The sequence below is a fragment of the Schistocerca gregaria genome, chromosome 1 (genome assembly GCF_023897955.1).
Source record: "Schistocerca gregaria isolate iqSchGreg1 chromosome 1, iqSchGreg1.2, whole genome shotgun sequence".
Classification (NCBI taxonomy): Eukaryota; Metazoa; Arthropoda; class Insecta; order Orthoptera; family Acrididae; genus Schistocerca; species Schistocerca gregaria.
Genome location: NC_064920.1, coordinates 322,340,149 through 322,361,267, shown reverse-complemented (window position 1 = coordinate 322,361,267; position 21,119 = coordinate 322,340,149).

The following is a 21,119-nucleotide window of genomic DNA, read 5'->3' as shown; positions in this document are numbered from 1 at the left end:
GGCTATCTGTATCGTTGAGGCAAGCAAGCCTCCACACCAATGGCAAGGTCTATGCTTCATGGTGGGAGGATTCTGTACTATACATCAATATTCAGCCGTAATAATTTTCCCATGGTGCAGTTCCCTGGTCGACTTACAAAATGACTTGTAAATTCGTCACGAATTTCTTTTTAGGTGTTTGAAGTTCTCACTGGTATTTTTGAGCGTGGAGTAATATATTATGCAGCAGCATTTCGTGGTCTGGGATCACTTTGCCTACCTGCACGCAATAATAATAGAAGCTTCCTAGTGGGCTATAGTAGCTGCTTGACTCGACATTTCACCTTCAAGAATTGTGAAGACAGACTGCTGTCATATACTCTCTGTCTGTAACAGCAACGGTTTTTGGAAGACATGAAACAGAATGTATTTTCCACAATCATCCGTGTCATTGACAACTGGCAGTAAAACATTCTTTCTTTTGAGTCTTTGTTGTGCCTTCCTGGCTATGGCTTCATGATGTTTTCCCGTAATGAGACAACATCCTCTGCCATTAATACATATGATAGCGGTTTCGTCCCACCAGGTATACATTCGTGAGGTAGCAAGTTCAGTTTTTTGTGAGTAATTTGACTTATAGAAGAATTCTTAGAGACACGACCATCTGAAATCTTTCCTTAGCAGTCGACATCAGTGTCTAAATAGCTGTAATTGGTGTCAACAAAAGCAACCAACAGAATGCTTTGTAATGGCAAAATTCACTCCTGCTAGCGACAGGGCACTATAGAATAATACGTTCCCCATCAATTGCTCACACACATCAGGGGGAAGTGAAGTACCTATGTATATATACTTTCTCTTGCACGCCATTCATCTTCAGTTGTTGGCATCTGAAAGAAGTAAATTTGACTTCAGGTTCGAAAAGAGATACAGGTGTCTACAGAAGAAATGGAATAAGCTGAAGTTTGTGCCTTTGTTTGAAATGAGTTTGAATATAATATTCATTAGAATTTAAAAATCGGGTGGCGACATCCTACTTCCTAGTAAAGTTACCAAAAACAGAACCATTTTCCAAGTTTAGCTCACTTTGTATGTTTTTTCTGGGATATATTCAGTAGTATGTTTTTGTCCACCAATGAAGACTACGTATGTCTTTTTGTTCATCAGCTTGTTTTGTCAAGTAATATTAACCAGCTGTTCCCCTTTAAAAGACTCTGATAGAAAAGCGGGGAAGCAGCTGCTTCAATCCTTATTCTGCGTGCCTCACCAAAAATTTTGGCATGTGAAGTTATTCATTTTTTTAATGAAACATTCTAAATCATTTTACTGAGTCTCTCCTTGCAGTAAGGCCTTCAAACTCAGCATCTCCCACTCACTGCCCCTTTCTATACATGTCTCTCTACCACTGTCTCCTTTCCTCCCATTGGCACTTTCTTCTATCTGTCTATCACTGTCTTCGTCCCTGTCTCTCGCTCTGCCTTACCACTGTCTCCTTCTCTGCCACTTTCACTGCCTCTTTGTCTCACTGACACTCTCTTCTTCCCACTCCTTTTCTCTCCCATCCCTACTGCCTCTTTCTTTCTCGCTTCCAGTCTGTTACCTTCCTCATCAGCCTCCATTGTCTCCTCTCTACATAAGCCCTTGGGGCTTACATTAAACAAACAAAAAAAATTAAAACTGTCGAATGAGGAATAAAAACAGAAGGTTTTAAAGTGATACTACAACTGTACAGTTTAAAGTGATCACACCAAAAATTAGATGCTTCCTCTAGCACAGAACTCCCATCCAATGCAAGTACACTTTATACTATTTTACGTATAAATGCACACCCCCTCTCAGTATAGCAAGTATAAGAAATTTTGTGTGACAAAATAATGTTTGTACGTTGCCTACAACGCCAAGTGACACCAAACTGCACTACGTCTCGGATGGATATTACATGCGTATTTTACGTGCAGAATTATGGTAACATTGAACTTCTGGATCTTGGCAACGGATGGTAATATCGAAAAAAGTTTCTAGGTTCCACAAGAACATCATCTTAAGAACATATGGTAAAAAAGTTTCGTCGATCTACCGTTCACAGAAGTTATTGAAGAGGCCATCCCCACAACCGTTACCTTGCAGTACCCAGAAATTATGGTTTTTCAGGTTCTCTCAGGAAACGCCCATGAATAAATAATGCCTTTATAAGCCACCTAAGGTCTCCCCTAAACCACACCTAATGTAAAAGAAGCAACTTCTTTGCTCAATTTTCTTGGGCTGGAGGTAGTGTGTAATGTTTAAATTTTGCCCTATATTGTAGGATAGCAACAGTATGGCCATTCTTTCGATATGTAGACAAATGGTCGCTAGGCGAAGGGCTATCCAAAACACTTGACCCTTTATCTCTTTAATCAGTAGAACCTGAGATATGACACCCGGAAAAATTGCACTTTCACGCTTGACTTTTTGAAACATATTGATACTGTACACTGTTGTCCAAGGATCGATGTAGCACCACAGATGAATTGTGAAGAACGCCTCTTCCACAAAAAGAGAAGGGTTGGGAGATGCGAACCTTTGAACAAGGTAGCAGACATGTTGCAGAATATGCTGCAGCAACAGCAACAATGACAACAAGATTCGTTATCTGACCTCGGAAAATTTGTTGTCAGTAAGTTATATGAGCTGCCACCCTACGAAAGGGCAGAGACAATAAAAAGAAAAAAATACGATTATCTCCTTGTGGCAGAAATGAATATATGTAAGATAACAGCAATCAGTAGTAAACGTGGATGTGGTAGGGGAATCATCAAGTGCGAAGTCCCTTGTTAATTCATTGGAAGTGTAACACTGAGGCCGAAGAAGTTTTCTTTATTGAAGAGAAAATTTGTATTACTTTTAATATGCAAAGAAATTTAAATACGTTATTTGACCAATTAAATATATGTTTCGGTGCTAATAACATAACTGAGTTACCTTTTATAATACTGCAATCCTTCAGGCAACATTTGAGACATGGCCTGCTTTGAAATCTGCAATAGACATGCAGGCCTTTGACAGGAGTCTCCTGCCACCAAAAAAGGAAGAGTAACAGCAAGTATTTGCTTCACAGGATTTGCTTTTCTGAAATTTGTGTCTTTTGTGAAACAACTGGCTCTATAATATTCATTTTAATTTCAAAATCTGACAGCGATATCCTAGTGAAGTTATGAAAACCAGAACGATCTTTCAAATTCAGATCAAACAGTAGGTTCGCAGGAGAGCTTCTGTAAAGTTTGGAAGGTAGGAGACGAGATACTGGCAGAAGTAAAGCTGTGAGGACCGGACGTGAGTCGTGCTTCGGTAGCTCAGATGGTAGAGCACTTGCCCGCGAAAGGCAAAGGTCCCAAGTTCGAGTCTCGGTCGGGCACACAGTTTTAATCTGCCAGGAAGTTTCAGTATGTGACTCTCAACACGTGTTCTATAGTATGTTTTTGTTCACCAAAAAAGACGAGTTCCTTTTCCCTCGTGTCCTTATTTCGTTGAGTATTATTAATGCAGCACAACATGTCACTAATTCTTCCTCTTCTCTTCCCATATTAGCTTATAGCTCTTGATGTAAATACGCAATGTGAAATGTTTGCTGCTAGTGCAGTGTTGCAGACGATTTGAATACAAACATGGAAACATTTGTCTCTAGTGTAGAAAGGGATGTAGCCAACAAACAATGTTGCCAACATCGTGGAACAAACTGCAAACACTGTTGTGAATGTACTGATGGGAAAAAATAGCTACACCAAATAATAATTAATGTAGAGTAATGCAATTTCGGGAATACATTTGTCTTCATAACATATTTAAGTGACTCATACTTCAGGTTAACAAGTTAATGTAAGTGCGAGCTAAGCCATTACAAATGTGAACTGCTGGTACATAAACAACCAGTGTAACCGACAGAAAGTTGAATTCAAGCATGCTAACGTACATGAATTGTGTTGTATGGATGCCAGATATAAGTTTGTGGGACGTGCTCCATGGCTGTTGCACTTCATCTGTACATACAGGTCGGGTTAAAGCTGTTCGTGGATGAAGCTGGAGCTGTCGTCCAATGTTGTCCGATATGCGCTTAAGTGAAGACAAATCTGGAGATCAAGAAGGCCAAGGCAATATGTTGACGCTCTGTAGAGCATGTTGGGTTACAACCGCGCGATATGGACGAGCTTTATCCTGTTGGAATACATCCCTGGAATGCTGTTCATGGATGTTAGCACAGCAGGTCGAATCACTAGGCTGTCACGCAGTTTTGCGTCAGGAAGCATGAGATAACCATGAGCGTGTCTCCTGTTGTCATGCAAAATCATACCTCAGACCATAAATGCAGGTGTAGTTCTAGTGTGTCAAGCATACAGAAAAGTTGGTTGCAGATCCTTAACTGGCCTCCTCCTATCCAACAAACGGCATGACTGGCACTGAGACAGAACCAGCTTTCATCAGAACACACAACAGACCTCCAAACTATCCCCAAATATGCTCTCGCTTGACACCACTAACGTCGCAAATGGCCGTGGTTTGGGGCCAGTGGAATGCACGCTGGAGGGCATCTGGATGGGAGCTGTCCTTGAAGTAACCGATTCTTAACTGTTCATTGTGTCACTGTGGTGTGAACTGCTGCTCAATTTGTTGTTGCAGATGCAATGCAATGCGATACAGCCATACGTCAAACACTATGGTCTTCTCCCTAGGTAGTGCCACTTGGCCTTTTGGAGCCTTGTCTTCTTGCGCCCGTACATTCTCGTGACCACCACTGCCAGCAATCATTTACAGTGGCTATGTTCATGCCAAGTCATTTTGCAGTACCGCAGGAGGAACATTGAACTTCTCAATATCCTGTTTGACGGCCTCATTCAGACTCAGTGAGGTGTTGATAATGAAGTCTTTGCTGCCTTCAAGACATTCTTGATTAACAACAAATCATCATGTTCAATTTCCAAGGTAACTAAAACTCGCTACAGTTAGAGCGTGTATTTAAAACAAACACGATTTGGGTCCTATAGCGGCGCTATTAGTGCCACTCTGTTGCATCTGTTGCATAATTTGAATAGACATCATCTATCAAACGTAGAGACGGGCCTACCAACTTTTGTTTATGTTGTACAACTCTTTCTTGGTATTGTGATTTTTTTCTGCCAGTGCAGAAACATATTTTGAACTCAGTGTAAGGCCGGCCGTTGTGGCCGAGCGGTTCTCGGCGCTACGGTCTGGAATCGCGTGACCTCTGCTGTCACAGGTTCGAATCCTCCCTCAGGCATGGATGTGTATGATAACCTTAGGTTAGTTAGGTTTAAGTAGTTCTAAGTTCTAGGGGACTGGTGACCTCAGAAGTTAAGTCCCATAGTGCTCAGAGCCATTTGAACTCAGTGTAAACATGGCTTTACATGTCAAAGATTGCGATGCATGGAAATTATTATTACACTCTGGAGTAGAAGTTGCAAAAATAAACTCTTGCAAGTAATTTGCACAGAGCAGAATAATCATATAAGCACAAGAAAGAATTAAAATTTTAGATGAATAATTTGTTGCTTAGTCATTACATTCACTTACTGGATCATCTCAACCATAAACATTTAAGTGTAATATACAATGAACAGACAGCTGCAATGACACCAGCTACCAACAGAAAGGACACGTTTAACTTCAAATTCTGTCAAATAAATAGGTTTCACAAACTAAAACATTAAAATTGTTTATGAAAAGTTTGTTACAACCTATGTCCAGCCCCTTGTATGAGAGAAATGATGAAATAAACGCAAGGCTCCCATGCGAACACATGACACTGAACTTCAATCAAAGTATTATACGGAAGCACTCTGAATATATGTGCCACGTTTGACTGTTTGCTGTATTTCATCGCAAAGCTTTGATGCACAAGCTCTCCATTGCACATGTTGTAAACATAAAAATCAGTGACAGAAGACATCGAAACGAGTAGTCCATATTTGAAAGTACTATTTTGGCTTAACCGTTTACCTGAAGAAAGTTACAGCAGACTTTCTGGTTCTGTTTATGCATCTGCAAAGTACACAAATACCGATAACCATTCTTACACATTTTTTGTTTGTATTTCAACAAATAATTCTACAATGCACATACACTACTCACAATGTTTTGGTTGCAGACATAAGGTAGACTGCATAAAAGTGGCCACATGCTTAGCTGCATGCTTGACAAGAACACCTGTAAGCACACACAAATACTCAGTGAAGTGAAGATACATACTTGTGATTGGGATACTCATCTCAGGATGAATGAAGAAACGTAGAAACGTATTTGAATCTTCTGTCACTCGTTACGAGTTTGGTTAGAAGCAAGTTCAGCCATGGGAGAGGCTATAACACCACACGAAAGACTAACAGAAACATCGCGATTTCTTGCGACAGGAAGGAGTTATGAAGACCTCAAATACTAAACTATATTTTAGCTGCAGGCACTATATGTCATAGCGCCTGAAACCTACCATGGGGTGCTGAAAACTCATTTTTTAAAGGTAAGTCAAATTTTTGAAAAATGAGTTTTTTCACATTATGAAGTTTTCCTGTGGCAGAAGAAAGACATTAGACGTATTTTTGATTCAAGTAAGTCAACTCCTTGGAGGCAGTACTTCATTGGCACAAAATACCTACAGCCACTTCCCTATACATTCTCAAGTACTTATGTGTGTAAATCAGAATGTCCACATGTGCGAAAGTAGATAGCAGATCAATGAAGCAGAAAACAATTTTGTACATGTTAGAAAAATATTTTCCAATAGCATACAATCAGGGTAGCATTTTATGAATCAGAGTATGTTTGTACCACTTACTATTTTTGTTGATGTAGCTGGGTGTCTACTTAACTGCATTTTTTGTCCTAAAAGTACTAGTTTAATTACCTATATGATTTCTAGTTCACATTTCATTTGTCTTTTCACCTTCTTACAAGCTCTTAAGCTACTGATTATTCTTTGAATACATTGGTTGTGAAGAAGTGATTTCAGTTGAACAATGTCAGGTCGATAAAAATATTCTTGATGTATCAAATCTAGCATCCAATACTGAAATGACAATGTTTAAGTTTACTTGTTAATAAAACATGATTTCAGTTTGGTGTGGCCTAAAGTTATGAAGGTGATTAGATATAATAACAATATAAAGTTTTTAAAGACTAGTCTAAAGTAAACGTGAATGACCATGTGACAGCACTGAAGTTAAAATTTTACTCTAATAGGACATAATTAGTATGCATTTTCATTTTCCCAAGGACTAGGTAACTGTAAATGTAAAATGTTACCGGTATGGGTACCACACTCTACAATTGATTTAAAGGTTCTGTAACTTTATTCTTATCACTTCTGAAATCTCGGTAACTCAAAGAAACGAATACACATTAAAATTCAAGAACATTACATGACATTACCAGCTTACAAAACAACAACAACATTCCCTTTATTGTCCATTATCTAGGCCCAGAAATATTCCACCACACTACTTGCTCCCCTCTTTATATCGCTACACAGCACCCCTCGTGTAAAAAGCAGTTATATAGAGATAGTGATGTCGAATTGTTCAGTCTGCCTGCATGCAAGGTGGTTCTGGTGCCTTTGCACACTGGCCTTCATTGGATGTAGGAGACCCTAAAGGTGTGTGTATGTCTGTGGCAGTTGTCTCCATCACCACTGTTGGTGAAGTAACAGTTGAGGCAACTGGCATAGAGGTTAGAGTAGCCAGAGACAGCCTGCTGCAGTCTTTGGCTGATTTTCAGTGTACGACTTCTTCTGACAGCAGTAAGTAAGCCAGTTTATCCTTTTCAATGGACATCTTGTTTGGTTTGGCATTGATCAAGAGAATCATTGTGTGCACATCTCCTCATAAAACAGGACAGAGAACTGTGTGAGGTGATTTCAGGGGTGCTCTGGCACCATCCGAGAGAAGCATGATGTGGGTGAATTGAGCCAGGTCTTTATGCACAAAAATTGGCAGTTGATCATTGTGGGACACTGTCAAAGCCTGGAAGATCCAGATGCTTTTTCTATTCTGTAGCACTAAGGAGCTAGGGTCCTTTGTATGGCATCCATATTTCATGTATAAAAGATTTTGAAGGCGCTCTTAAGGTTGAATGATATACCATTTCTGCACTTCATGAGCCGAGGTCAGATTTCAATGCTGTGCACAACCCCTAGTAACATACTGAAGCAGTCAACCAGGAAGGCCTGAGGCTCATTAACGGTGACTTAAGTGTCCTTTCCCAGCATTCCACCATGCTGTTGCTGACCAGCTGGTAGCTGGTGGAATGATGATCATAGTGTGGCTGGCTCGTCGAACAGTCCTGACTCAAAGTGACGGCCCTGATCTGTTTCACGTCCGTCAGGCATCCAAACATTGATATCCACATGGTCAAGAATGCTGTTGTAACTGTGATGTCCATGACAGAAACAGCCTTGACCCATCAGTTGACTTGATAGCTATGAGAATATACCTGAGTCCTTGCACCAGTGGTGGTGGCCATTCAAGGTATATGTCCATATGTGAAAAACGACCTGTTGCCTTTTGAAATGAACCAAGTGGTTAATGAACATGACATCCTACTTTGGCTGGTTGACAAATTAAGCATATTTTGATCCATAAGCAGCAATCTGTTCGTTCCCTCAAGCACAAATATATGTCCATCACCAGGTCTATGGTTCCCTTGGCCCCTGAAAGTGTTAGCCCATGAATTTCCTCAAATACTTGTCTTCTATAGCTTGCAGGCATGAAGGTATGAGGTCGGTTTTGAGACACATCACACCAAATTAGAAAGTTGCCCAACGGTATTTTTTTCAACTGCATCCCCATCGTTTTTATCGTCCATACCCTCTGTTGTTCTCCATCTGTTTCCTGTGCTACAGCCAGCTGTGTTAGATCCACATTTTCTGAGAGTGCATTTATTCTGGAGAAATACTCCATGACCATGTTGTCCACACATCTCAGGTGACGAATGTTAGTTGTGAATTGTGCCACGAACTCTAGATGGCGAAATTGTCGAGGAGATAAGTAAGTGTGACAGTTGTTAAATGCCAACGAAACAGGTTTATGAACTGTTCAAATAGTGAGATGGCATTCCTCAACATACGTTCAGAAATGGTTGACTGTTTCATACGGACAGACATTCTCGGTAATAGGCACTCCATGTCGTCTGTGCCTCAGACAACTTCCAAGAGAAAATATCGAGCAGCTTCTAAGATCCGCTTATCTTCTGCTGCAGCGCTGCCTCTATAGCAGTCTGACTTGAGTCGACGACTATTGTTAATGGTGCTGAAGGTATAGAAAGGGCTAGAAGTATCGTTTCTCACAAGGATGATTTAACTTTGTGAAATGCAGCTATCTCTGAAGCCTATGTAATATCTCACTGTCCCAGCAAATTGGGTTCAGTGACGTCAGTAATCAGGGAAGTCCATCTTAATTTTCGTGATAAACCCATACTCACAGTTGCCTCTTCGTTGCCATATGTGGGAATATTCATTTGCTGCCGTTAGCCATGATTGTATTGATAGTCTTTGTCAGAAGGACACTGTCATCTTAGCCTGTGTCAACTAAAACCATGAATTCTTTGTACCTGTCTCTGATGTAAAGTCACCGTGTTGTAGAGATACTGTGAAGTCGAAAACGTTTGCTAGTCCACGTCGAGACAGATACATCGCCAATTCTAGAGTCCAAGTACTTATGACTTAATGGAGTGCTATTATCACATGTCAGGTTACCTAGCCACTGTCCACTGCATCGACTGGCCATGCCTAAGTCTAGCCACTTCACTCGTTTGGATAAGCACATAAGTGCGTAGATTTGCCTGACAGTTGCCAAAAGCACACATCGTAGCAGCAAAGTTGCCTATGTCAGTTCTTGTTCTATGTCGTCTTTCAGGTTGCTTGACAGTGGACGTGTTTGGAACCGCATGCATTTGCCACCAGAGAACGCCGAAATTGCGTCCTAGCGCATTCACCTGTTGCTCTAGCGGGAATTGTTGATCTTCATCTCAACATCTGTGTCTATACTTCCTATGATGTGCGGTCCAATTTGTGAAACCCCTCTTGCATTTGAGAGTGCCGACGCGTGATAACGCTGGTCTGTCTGTGACTAGAAGCTGTGGGTTCAACGAATAGGTGGTGCCAGAAATCACTACACTCTTGACCGCAAAAAGTAACTAGCCCATTCAAACTTGCCGAAGTGTAGCATCAGAAACCTTAGTTGCAGAAACTTGAGACTGTAGATGCTGTCAATAGACCGAAGCAATCTTGTCTCTCATTGTTTCTCTTTGCAGCACTTGATGACTGCAAATGTACGCCAGCTTGCACACTTGTTGGGGTACATTGATTTTCATGTGTATATATTTCCTTTCCAGGGACATGTTGTGCACAACGTCTGCCAGTAACCATAATGTTTTCAAGCCAGTGTACCTGCGGTGATGACGAATTGCGTGGTATTGTCCATGTTTCTAAGAGATCTTGAGAAGTCGGAATGACTTGTTGTGGCCTATATGGTGGCGTAAAGAATTTACTATGCGACACAGAAGGCGCATACCATCCCTTTGGCGAAATGTCCATGACTTGCTCAGACGTTAACCTTGGTTTGGGAACAGTCTCAGTTTCTTCCTTCGCTCCTGATACGCATTCCATGAGTATGGAGCCCACCCCATTATGCGAACTGATTTCACTGTTAATTGATGTATCTTCTGCTATACTCAGGGACACCACTTATGGGCACAACACTTCACAATCGATTTAACGATTCCATAATTTCCTTTTCTTTATTTTAACCACTTCTATAATGTCGATATCTTCAAGAAATAAACACACATTAAACTACAGGGAAATTACTTAAAATTACTAGGTTACAAAACAACAACTACAACAACAACAAAGATTTTCTTTTTCGGCTGATATCTAGCTCCAGAGATATTCTACCACACTACTTGCCCTCCTGTTTGCATCACCCCACCAGTATGATGTGTGCTGTAATGTGCAATTTATTTTGTGTCCAGTATTTTCAAAAAATGAAAATATGTGGAACAGACTTAGCAATGTAAAATGAAATAACCACAGTGAATACAACACCACCAAAGTGAGCAATGCATGGTATCTTCTTTGGTCACTAAAAACCTGTTGTAGTGGGAAAAGAGTAATGAATGCATATCATGCCTACTTTCATTCTCACTTTAAATACAGGGTCATTTTCTGGGAAAACTCCACCAGCACTTTCAAACAACAAAAAAGGGCTGCTAGAATCATGTTTGGATGCAAACCTAGAGACTCGTGTAAAATTCCTGTTTAAGATTTCTGGTATTCCCGCTTTATCACGTAGGTGTGTTATTAAAATTCCTATATTACTTAAAATATTTATTGCAAAATTCTGTCATATTCGTTATGACTTTACCTGACATAACAAAAATTTATGTATAAGCCAAATCAACACATCACTGTGCCAAATCAGTACTTTCCACATAGAAGTTAAAATTTATAACAAACTTCCCAAAAATATAAAAGCAATTACTGAGGTCCAAACCTTTGGATAACTCTAAAATCATATTCACAGCATACCTCACTGAAGAATATTTAAATTTAGGAAGTGTATTGTTATAATCTTAAATAAATATGATTAGAAATCACTTTCATCCATACAGTTATAAACTGACTTGCACAATGTCTTTTGCATAAGCTGCTTTTGTAGATAGCAGGGCCAATAAAATACAATCTGAAAACTACAATCTGCAAGCCCATTGACTGCACCACATGATGCATGGACATTACATGAAAATGAATTTAAAACGGTAGTAGACCCATGCTTGAAAGAAAAAAGCATTCTTTTACACAAATGAATTTATATTTAATGAAAAAACAATGCTCTTTTATTATGAGCTGACTGTTCCCAGCCATGAGTTGCTGTGGTTCAGTCTGGTTAAATGGAAAAGACAGACCAGATATTTCTAACATGAATGGGGTTTGGATATACATCATTATCTCCTTCTCTCCCCTACCTCTATCTATCTCCTTTTCCTTCCTTCTCTTTCTGTTCATCACCTGCTCCCTCCTCTCTCTATCAGTCTCCTCCTTATCGTTTTCTATGTCCATTTCTTCCCACAACTCTGTCCATCTCCTATTCTCCCTTTCTGATCTTGAGTCTTGTATATTGTGACTGCAATTTCAGATTCTGCAGTAGTTCAAACCATAGGCAAATAAGCCATAAATACAACTTTCCTGTTTCACTATTATATATTTTACATATATGTATTTATATATTAAAAATATGAAGGCTTTATGTGTCCATACATCTATAACAACTACATGTAAAAATGTGGAGTAAATTGGTTGAGTACTTTGAGATTTTCCCTAACAATGTTTCCCCCTTTATATATCTGTCCAAATGTTCATTAGAGTAAATCAGTTCATGAATTTTCGAAATTTTTTGTAATAACATTTCCCATTTATATATTACATATTTACTTATGTATATTAAAACATGTATGTAAAAACAACTGCATATTTGAATGCAACATTGTGCACAAATTTAGAAGTAACTGGTGAAGAAGTTTTGGATACTTAAGATTTTGAACAAATGAACATTTACATTTCTATTTGTATACTATACCTACTGGAGATCCATATGGCATATAGATATGTATTAATATTTAAAGGGTACATTGTTTGTTCAAAGGCTTGGATCTCCAAAAGTCTTCATCAATTCCTTTGAAATTTTGACTCAACATTGCATTCAAATACATGCACGATTTTATATACATGTGGGAGCGCTATACTGTATATAAATCTATATATTATATACATTAAATTTTTTATGTATGGTACTCCAACAGTCCTATATTCAAATTCAGTTTGTGTCAAAATTCCAAAAGAATTGGTGAAGAACTTTCAGAGATTTAAGATTCTGAACAAGCGAACATGAGGTTTCTACTAACAATATATGAACTTAATTATGTATTCGAATGCAATCTGCTGTGTCAAAAATTCAAAGCAATCAGCAAAGAAGTTTCGACAATACACAATTCTGAACAAATGAACATTTGCATTTTTTTTATGTAGATGTAATTAATCGCAAAATAAAATAAATATTAACATTCACTAAGTTGGTTACAGAAGGTGCAGGTTACCAATGTGAATTACCACTGCCCAGAATTTCAACAATTTGACAGCAATCACTGTACAGCACATACGATGTTGCACTTACATTACATATTGTATGTATTGGCTTTACTGACCCATTTCTGCTATGACTCTGTTTTGTTTTTTTTTTAAATACTGATAACTCTTAGCACAGATTCTATTGACATAGCACCTCTTTTTGTTGTGGGTTATCTTTCATTTCTTTTCGTTACTATTACTTCTGGACGCTCTCCTGCTCTTGTACTTGGTAAACTGGAAATCTCATATGTCTGTGATTGTAAATCAAGCAGAATGGCCACCTCCAGTTCTTTCCCAAAGACTGTGTAATGGGTACCAGCAATTAGGCAATTTCGTTCTGAAAACAAGATTAGACAATCTTGAATACTGAAAATGCAAGCTAGTATGCAATATGAAATAATCTTTTTACAAAACAGACAAAAATATATACATTGTTGCACTGTTGTAGATATGTATTAAAACATATAGAGGCAGTAAAAGAAGTATGCAGCTCTATATATTTAGGAAATATTTTAGAAAATCATGTAACGAGCACATATTTGTTCCATGAAAAAAAATACACACACAGATTTTCCTGATTTTCAAAACGTTAAGATAAAGTTCTCTGGACAATGTAGACCATGTCTCAAATAGTTCCACTAAGACTTCATTGTGTTATAGCATCCAGACTAAATAAGATATTTGCACCATGTTTGGCTCATATGAGAGACAAGCTTATAAAATTTTGCGTGTGTGTGCTCCAGGTTGTAGTGAGTGAAGTATAATGGAAATGGTTCAAAAAGGCTCAGTGTGTGGAATGATTTATTCAGACCAAATTGGACGGGAAGCTTGAAAGAAGCTGCAAAACATGATACAGGAAACACCCACCCTCGCGAACGTTGATGCACTGGTAGTACAGGAATTTTATGCAGACAGGAAGTATTGATATGAATTATCATATTGGACCACATGGAGTACGTGGAAGGTAACACAGAACAGATATTGTTGGCTCTTCAATGTTCATTGCATAAGCCTATTTGGAGGGTGTTGCAGGAGCTGCAAATCCATAGAGCGACCATGCACGTGATCCTTTGGAAATGTTTACAGTTGTATCCAAACCGACTGAAACTGTTTCACACATTGAAACCAGATGGCAAGCCACAACAGATGCAATTCACTGTGGACATCCTTTACTGTTTGTAGGAAGATGGAAATTTCTAACCAACCTATCATTTTCTAATGAAGTTGTATTCCACGTGTGTGGAAAGGTAAACAAACAGAACATTCGCATCTGGGTACAAATAATCTGACCACTGAGATGGAAGAGGTACATGACAGCTTGAAACTGAATGTGTGGTGGTTTTTTATGGCTAATCACATTGTGGGACCATTCTGTCTCAGAAAAATTAGTTAATTCTAATAATTACCTCGATATGCTGGAGCTGCTTGCGTTACCACATCTGGCTGACTAAAAAGACACAGTCGTTTTCCAACAAGATGATACACCACCACATTGGGCTCAGACTGAGTGGCATTTTGTAGGCCAAGTGTTTTCAGATCCCTGGATTGTCAGGGGTGGTCCAGTCCCCTGTCCTCCTAGCTCACCTGGCATTACACCAATGGTTCAAATGGTTCAAATGGCTCTGAGCGCTATGGCACTTAACTTCTGAGGGCATCAGTCCCCTAGAACTTAGAACTACATAAACCGAACGAACCTAAGGACATCACACACATCCATGTCCGAGACAGGATTCGAATCTGCGACCGTAGTGGTCATGCGGCTCCAGACTGTAGCGCCTAGAACTGCACGGCCAACCCGGGCGGCTACACCAGTGGACTTCTTTCTATGTGAATATTTCAAAGACAGAGTCTATTAAACGCCTGATAACCACGCCAACGGTTTAAAGAGCTAAATTGTTGTTGCCATTGCCTAAGTTGACATGGATATGTTGCACGGAGTGTTGATGAGTTTGGAGACAGACTGGATGTTGAGTATGTGACCAAAGGCGCACATGTCAAAAGTATTTGAATGTCATAAAAACTTCATTAGATAGTGTGTCATATAAGCCAAACATGGTGTGAATATCTTAATTAGTTTGGATGCTGTAACATAATGAAACTGAAGCTGTACTGTACCTTTCGAGATACCTGGACTAAGGGCTCATGTTCTCACATCTACCAGGTGTCTCTCCTAACAGTGACCAGACGCATTTTCTCTGGTATTCTGACAGATATCTGAAATTTAATTTATGCATTATGTAGCTAAATTCAGCCCAAATAATTACTGCTCTTCACATCTTTCATGTGGCACCCAAAGTCAACAGAAAGTGAGTTTGTTTCCCATAATAAACTAAATTCTTTTGAATCGGCATTCTATGAGCACTTTTGATAGATCATTCAAAATGGTTCAAATGGCTCTGAGCACTATGGGACTTAACAGCTGAGGTCATCAGTCCCCTAGAACTTAGACTATTTAAACCTAACTAACCTAAGGACATCACACACATACATGGCCAAGGAAGGATTCGAACCTGCGACCGTAGCGGTCGCACGGTTTCATACTGAAGCGCCTAGAACCGCAGCCACACCGGCTGCCGATAGACCATTCCCGAATTAGTTTACTCCAATATTCTTTCTTTATATGTATTAACAGGACAGTAAAACAAGTAGAGTGAAGAGCAGAACGCTAGAAGAATATTTCAGTAGAGTTAACTGTAATTGATTATTTTCATTTACTAACTTGATGTGCTATTGTGCATTACGATGCTCACAATCACTATTAACATTACTATGTCTTTCATTAGCTATCTACCTTTTTTTAATGTAATTTTTTCTATACCTATTAATGTGTATTTAGTCTTATACCAGATATCCTCTTGCAAGAGGTACTTTTATGAATTCCTATTGTATTATTTGTAATAGTTCTGACACGTCCTACATCCATGCGAATGTCTCACAGTATTAGATTTGTGGGATATAAATAAATAAACAGTCCAGCGGCGACTCAGTAGCGCTGCATGCTTGGCAGTAGCAGTCAGTGCGGGCCAGTGCAATGCTGTGACTATTAATACAAATTGAAAAAACAAATTTTGCACTACACTAATGTGGAACTACTGTATCGAATGCACTTTAAAAATTGTATTGTTCTTAATGGGAAACAAATCATTACTTTCCATCGAAACTTGGCATTGCATGAAAGATGTGATGAGCACCATTTATTTGAGCTGACCCCGACTGCACAACGGAAAACTAAACTGTAAATATATGCTGAAATACCAGCGAAAATGGGCCTCACACCTCTTTAGGACAGACACTCTGTGTGTAATAGATATAACAATAATGTTCCATACTTTTCATAGTCACATTCTTATGTAATTTTTAGGCACTTGCTTAACATTGGGATCATTCATTTTTCAGGTTTCTAAAAACGAACTTGAGTCGTTCAGTATACAAACAATTTTTAAAAGAGGTGGAGTTTTTCACACTGTCTCGGATACATTGAGAGAAAAAAAAAGAAACGTGTGGAGATAGTGCCTCCAGCTGGAAGTGGGTGACTATTTTAGTTGTAAACAAACATACAGTATGGTCCTACTTGCCATAGCTGATGCGAATTACAGTTTTATTTTCTTCGATTTCAGCTAAAGTGACAGAATATTGGTCTTCAGAATACCGATTTTTTTAGGAGACACAAAGTAACTGACTGAACATTGCAAAAGAAACAAAAGTAGCGAACAGTTCATGAAAACTGACTTGTTTGTTTATTGGGGAAATGCATTTCCTTTGATGGCTGATATGTTGAAACCATTTTAACAGAGTGATTCGAACACCTTGGAAAAAGTCTAAAACTACTGACTAAGCAGAGCTCAGCACATTATAGTGAAAATCATTTGAACCTTGGCAGCACGCTTTAGCATTTTTCACACCACCTTCAATTTAGAAATCACTATATTGGTAAGGTGGTAACAATAACAGTTAATTTACGTGATTATTTTATGACTACTGTAGATCAAAGCTGTGTCTCATTGCGATTCTCTCGATTGTGAGGACATATGACATGGCATATTCCCCAATGGCTTAACATCGGAGGATTACAGCTCTATTATTACAAAGATCTACTATAGGCAATATTCCACTTGATGCTAAAAACATGAGAGAGGAATTTATGAATTACTTTATAAATAAAAGATTAGTTACTTGGTAACAAAACTTCATACATTAAGAAAATGAAAAATATACAGGGTTATTACAAATGATTGAAGCGATTTCACAGCTCTACAATAACTTTATTATTTGAGATATTTTCACAATGCTTTGCACACACATACAAAAACTCAAAAAGTTTTTTTAGGCATTCACAAATGTTCGATATGTGCCTCTTTAGTGATTCGGTAGACATCAAGCCGATAATCAAGTTCCTCCCACACTCGGCGCAGCATGTCCCCATCAATGAGTTCGAAAGCATTGTTGATGTGAGCTTGCAGTTCTGGCACGTTTCTTGGTAGAGGAGGTTTAAACACTGAATCTTTCACATAACCCCACAGAAAGAAATCACATGGGGTTAAGTCGGGAGAGTGTGGAGGCCATGACATGAATTGCTGATCATGATCTCCACCACAACCGATCTTTCGGTTTTCCAATCTCCTGTTTAAGAAATGCCGAACATTATCCTGATGGAAGTGCGGTGGAGCACCATCCTGTTGAAAGATGAAGTCGGCGCTGTCGGTCTCCAGTTGTGGCATGAGCCAATTTTCCAGCATGTCCAGCTACACGTGTCCTGAAACGTTTTTTTCGCAGAAGGGGCCGTAAACTTTAAACCGTGAGATTGCACAAAACACGTTAACTTTTGGTGAATTGCGAATTTGCTGCAAGAATGCGTGAGGATTCTCTACCGCTCAGATTCGCACATTGTGTCTGTTCACTTCATCATTAAGAAAAAATGTTGCTTCATCACTGAAAACAAGTTTCGCACTGAACGCATCCTCTTCCATGAGCTGTTGCAACTGCGCCGAAAATTCAAAGCGTTTGACTTTGTCATCGGGTGTCAGGGCTTGTAGCAATTGTAAACGGTAAGGCTTGTGCTTTAGCCTTTTCCGTAAGATTTTCCAAACCGTCGGCTGTGGTACGTTTAGCTCCCTGCTTGCTTTATTCGTCGACTTCCGCGGGTTACGCGTGAAACTTGCCCGCACGCGTTCAACCGTTTCACTGCAGGCCGACCCGTTGATTTCTCCTTACAGCGGCATCCAGAAGCTTTAAACTCCGCATACCATCGCCGAATGGAGTTATCAGTTGGTGGATCTTTGTTGAACTTCGTCCTGAAGTGTCGTTGCACTGTTATGACAGTGCATGTGAGTGCATTTGAAGCACGACATACGCTTTCTCGGTTCCTGTCGCCATTTTGGCTCACTGCGCTCTCGAGCGCTCTGGCGGCAGAAACCTGAAGAGCGGCTTCAGCCGAACAAAACTTTATGAGTTTTTCTGCGTATCTGTAGTGTGCCGTGACCATATGTCAATGAATGGAGCTACAGTGAATTTATGAAATCGCTTCAATCATTTGTAATAGCCCTGTATAAAAGAAAATAATATTTATTTAAGTATTGTATAAACAAATAAAGAGGCAAATATTTTAACTCTAACAATGGTACTGTTACTAAATATTACTGACAACCTACCTTTATTTCCTGTGCCACTTCTAAATTACGTGAATGGCATCTAGGAATCTCCTGCTCATTTCAGAAGTAGAACAACTCAAAATACCACAAAACTGTTTTGTAAATATCACTTAGCACCAGTCCTTGATTTGCTTTCACGTCCCTTCTCATCCCCTCTGTAATTTGTTCTTAAATAACTGGAACTTATTTTCTTCAGCAGTTTCTTTTGCTGCTGATACATCTAATTCTTTGTATTTGGCAATAAGTGTCTCGTAAGCATCGCCTCTCTCTTTTATCATTCGATTCCTTACATTTTACATTCCATAAACATGAATGTCTTTCATAAAGCTAAATAAATTCCTCCAACAATTCACTGTTTATGTTTCTGATCCCAGATTTGGTTTTAACAAAAACAAAACTAAACGGAAACATACATGATACGTACGATATGCAGGCCCTCCAAAAAGATGAATGCTTGTACAAGCATAACCGAAATTTGATAAAGCGTCAAGCTTCTTGTGCAGACCTGAGCATATTTACACCACATATGCTCAAGCATGCTTGGGCAAGTGTGCTGTTGCAATCTGCTAGTAGTATGTGCTGTCTTAAGTCTCTGGTATCACGTTATCGGTGTTCACATTTTGTTAATGTTGTTTTGAGTACTTTGTAGTGAAGGTTTCGCTAGGAAACCAATAAGCCGGATTTCCACATGTAACAAAAGTCACTTATCCCTCCCCTCGCCACCTGAGTGGCATTATTGCGTGTGTCTGTAAAGCTTATTTACATTAACATTGGCTTAGAGATGAAAATATAAACTTATTGAACGATCTTACAGATTCTGTAGAGACATTGGGTATGGTGGTTCATGTATTCTGGTTCATTCATCTGTAACATACCAAATTAGGCAAAATTTCAACAATTTAAATGAAGAACCTACAATTGTGAGTTTCTGCCTAGAACTTAAGGTACCGTATGTTCACACGATACATTTTTCATCATTAGCACTCGCAGATGCACGCGAATAAATGGACATGCATAAAAATTTGTGGAAAGAACTCATGTACGCACGAGCGTTCCCATGTCCACATGTTGCATCGTTGTGCAACCAGTCTGCTATAAGTTCCCTTCCTTGCTTAAGAGCTTTGTTGCGTTTTATTGAGTTGGAATGCAACAGAAAAAGAAACAACAAAAGCGACTGTGGGTAAAGAAGTATCTGAATAATAGAAGTACGAGAAATACAAAGTGATGAGATCGTTTTGTCTGTAATTTTCAAAGCAGGTCATTGTGAGATTGTAGACTTTCTGCTTGGAAAACTACAAAGATAAGGCTGGCAATAAAATTCCGCCACCTAGTAAATGGCGACTTATATACCATTTGAATGAGTCATTCCTCATTTCAAAACAAAGCATTTCTATCATTATACCTGAAACTGAGAAATACTGAACGGAGTTTCTTAGTCATTATGAAAGATGATACATAGATTAACATCTGCATTTTCTGAATTATCACTGTACTACTTATTCTAACCAGTTTTTCTACTTTAAACTTATGGTACCATATTCTTTACAAATATACGACCGGAGACCTTTAAATAAATGGACACCCAGGGAAAGAAGTTTCGAATTTATTCAAATAATCTTCAGAAGGGGCACCCCATATTACTTTCTTCTTTGTCTGTAATCATCTATAAACGTAAGAGTGCTTCCTTTGTAGTCAATAGACGTTATTGTGGATAATTCGGTTTCACAACATGATCTCAGCACATCACACAATCATACACAAGTGAGCCTCACCGACATCTTGTCTGCTTAAAAGCGCAAAGATTTCCTCCGAAGGCAGGTAGCAATGCGCTTTCTGTACCGTCGACACATCCAGGAAATTATGCATGCACTAATGCACTTGTGTAGTTGCGCTGTTGTACATTTATGCACATGTGCTAAGTTGAACACAGAAAGTGCATCACTATTCCAATCCAGATAGAGAGGCATTCTCACATCGGACGACAGCAAGTGTTAACCATCCACTTCCAGTACTGCCTGTGCCAACATCGAGACTGAAATTAACTCGACAGCCACAGAAAAAAATCGGCCCATTCAATAAGACACTTTGTGCAGTTCCATTTGTTCCAAGTTTATTTTCCAGGCTTATTATGTGTTTGGCGACGTTGGTGATACCCACTTCGACGAGGCATAGTGCTTAAATGCTGTTGCAGATATAGTTCACAGCGGAATGATTCCGCTGGTCTGTGTTTCCAAAGTAAGGAAAAGAGAGCTCGATATGGAGGCAAAAGTCAATCCAGACCCAGAATTCTTAAATTATGTAAAGCAATATAAAACATTGATAAAGCA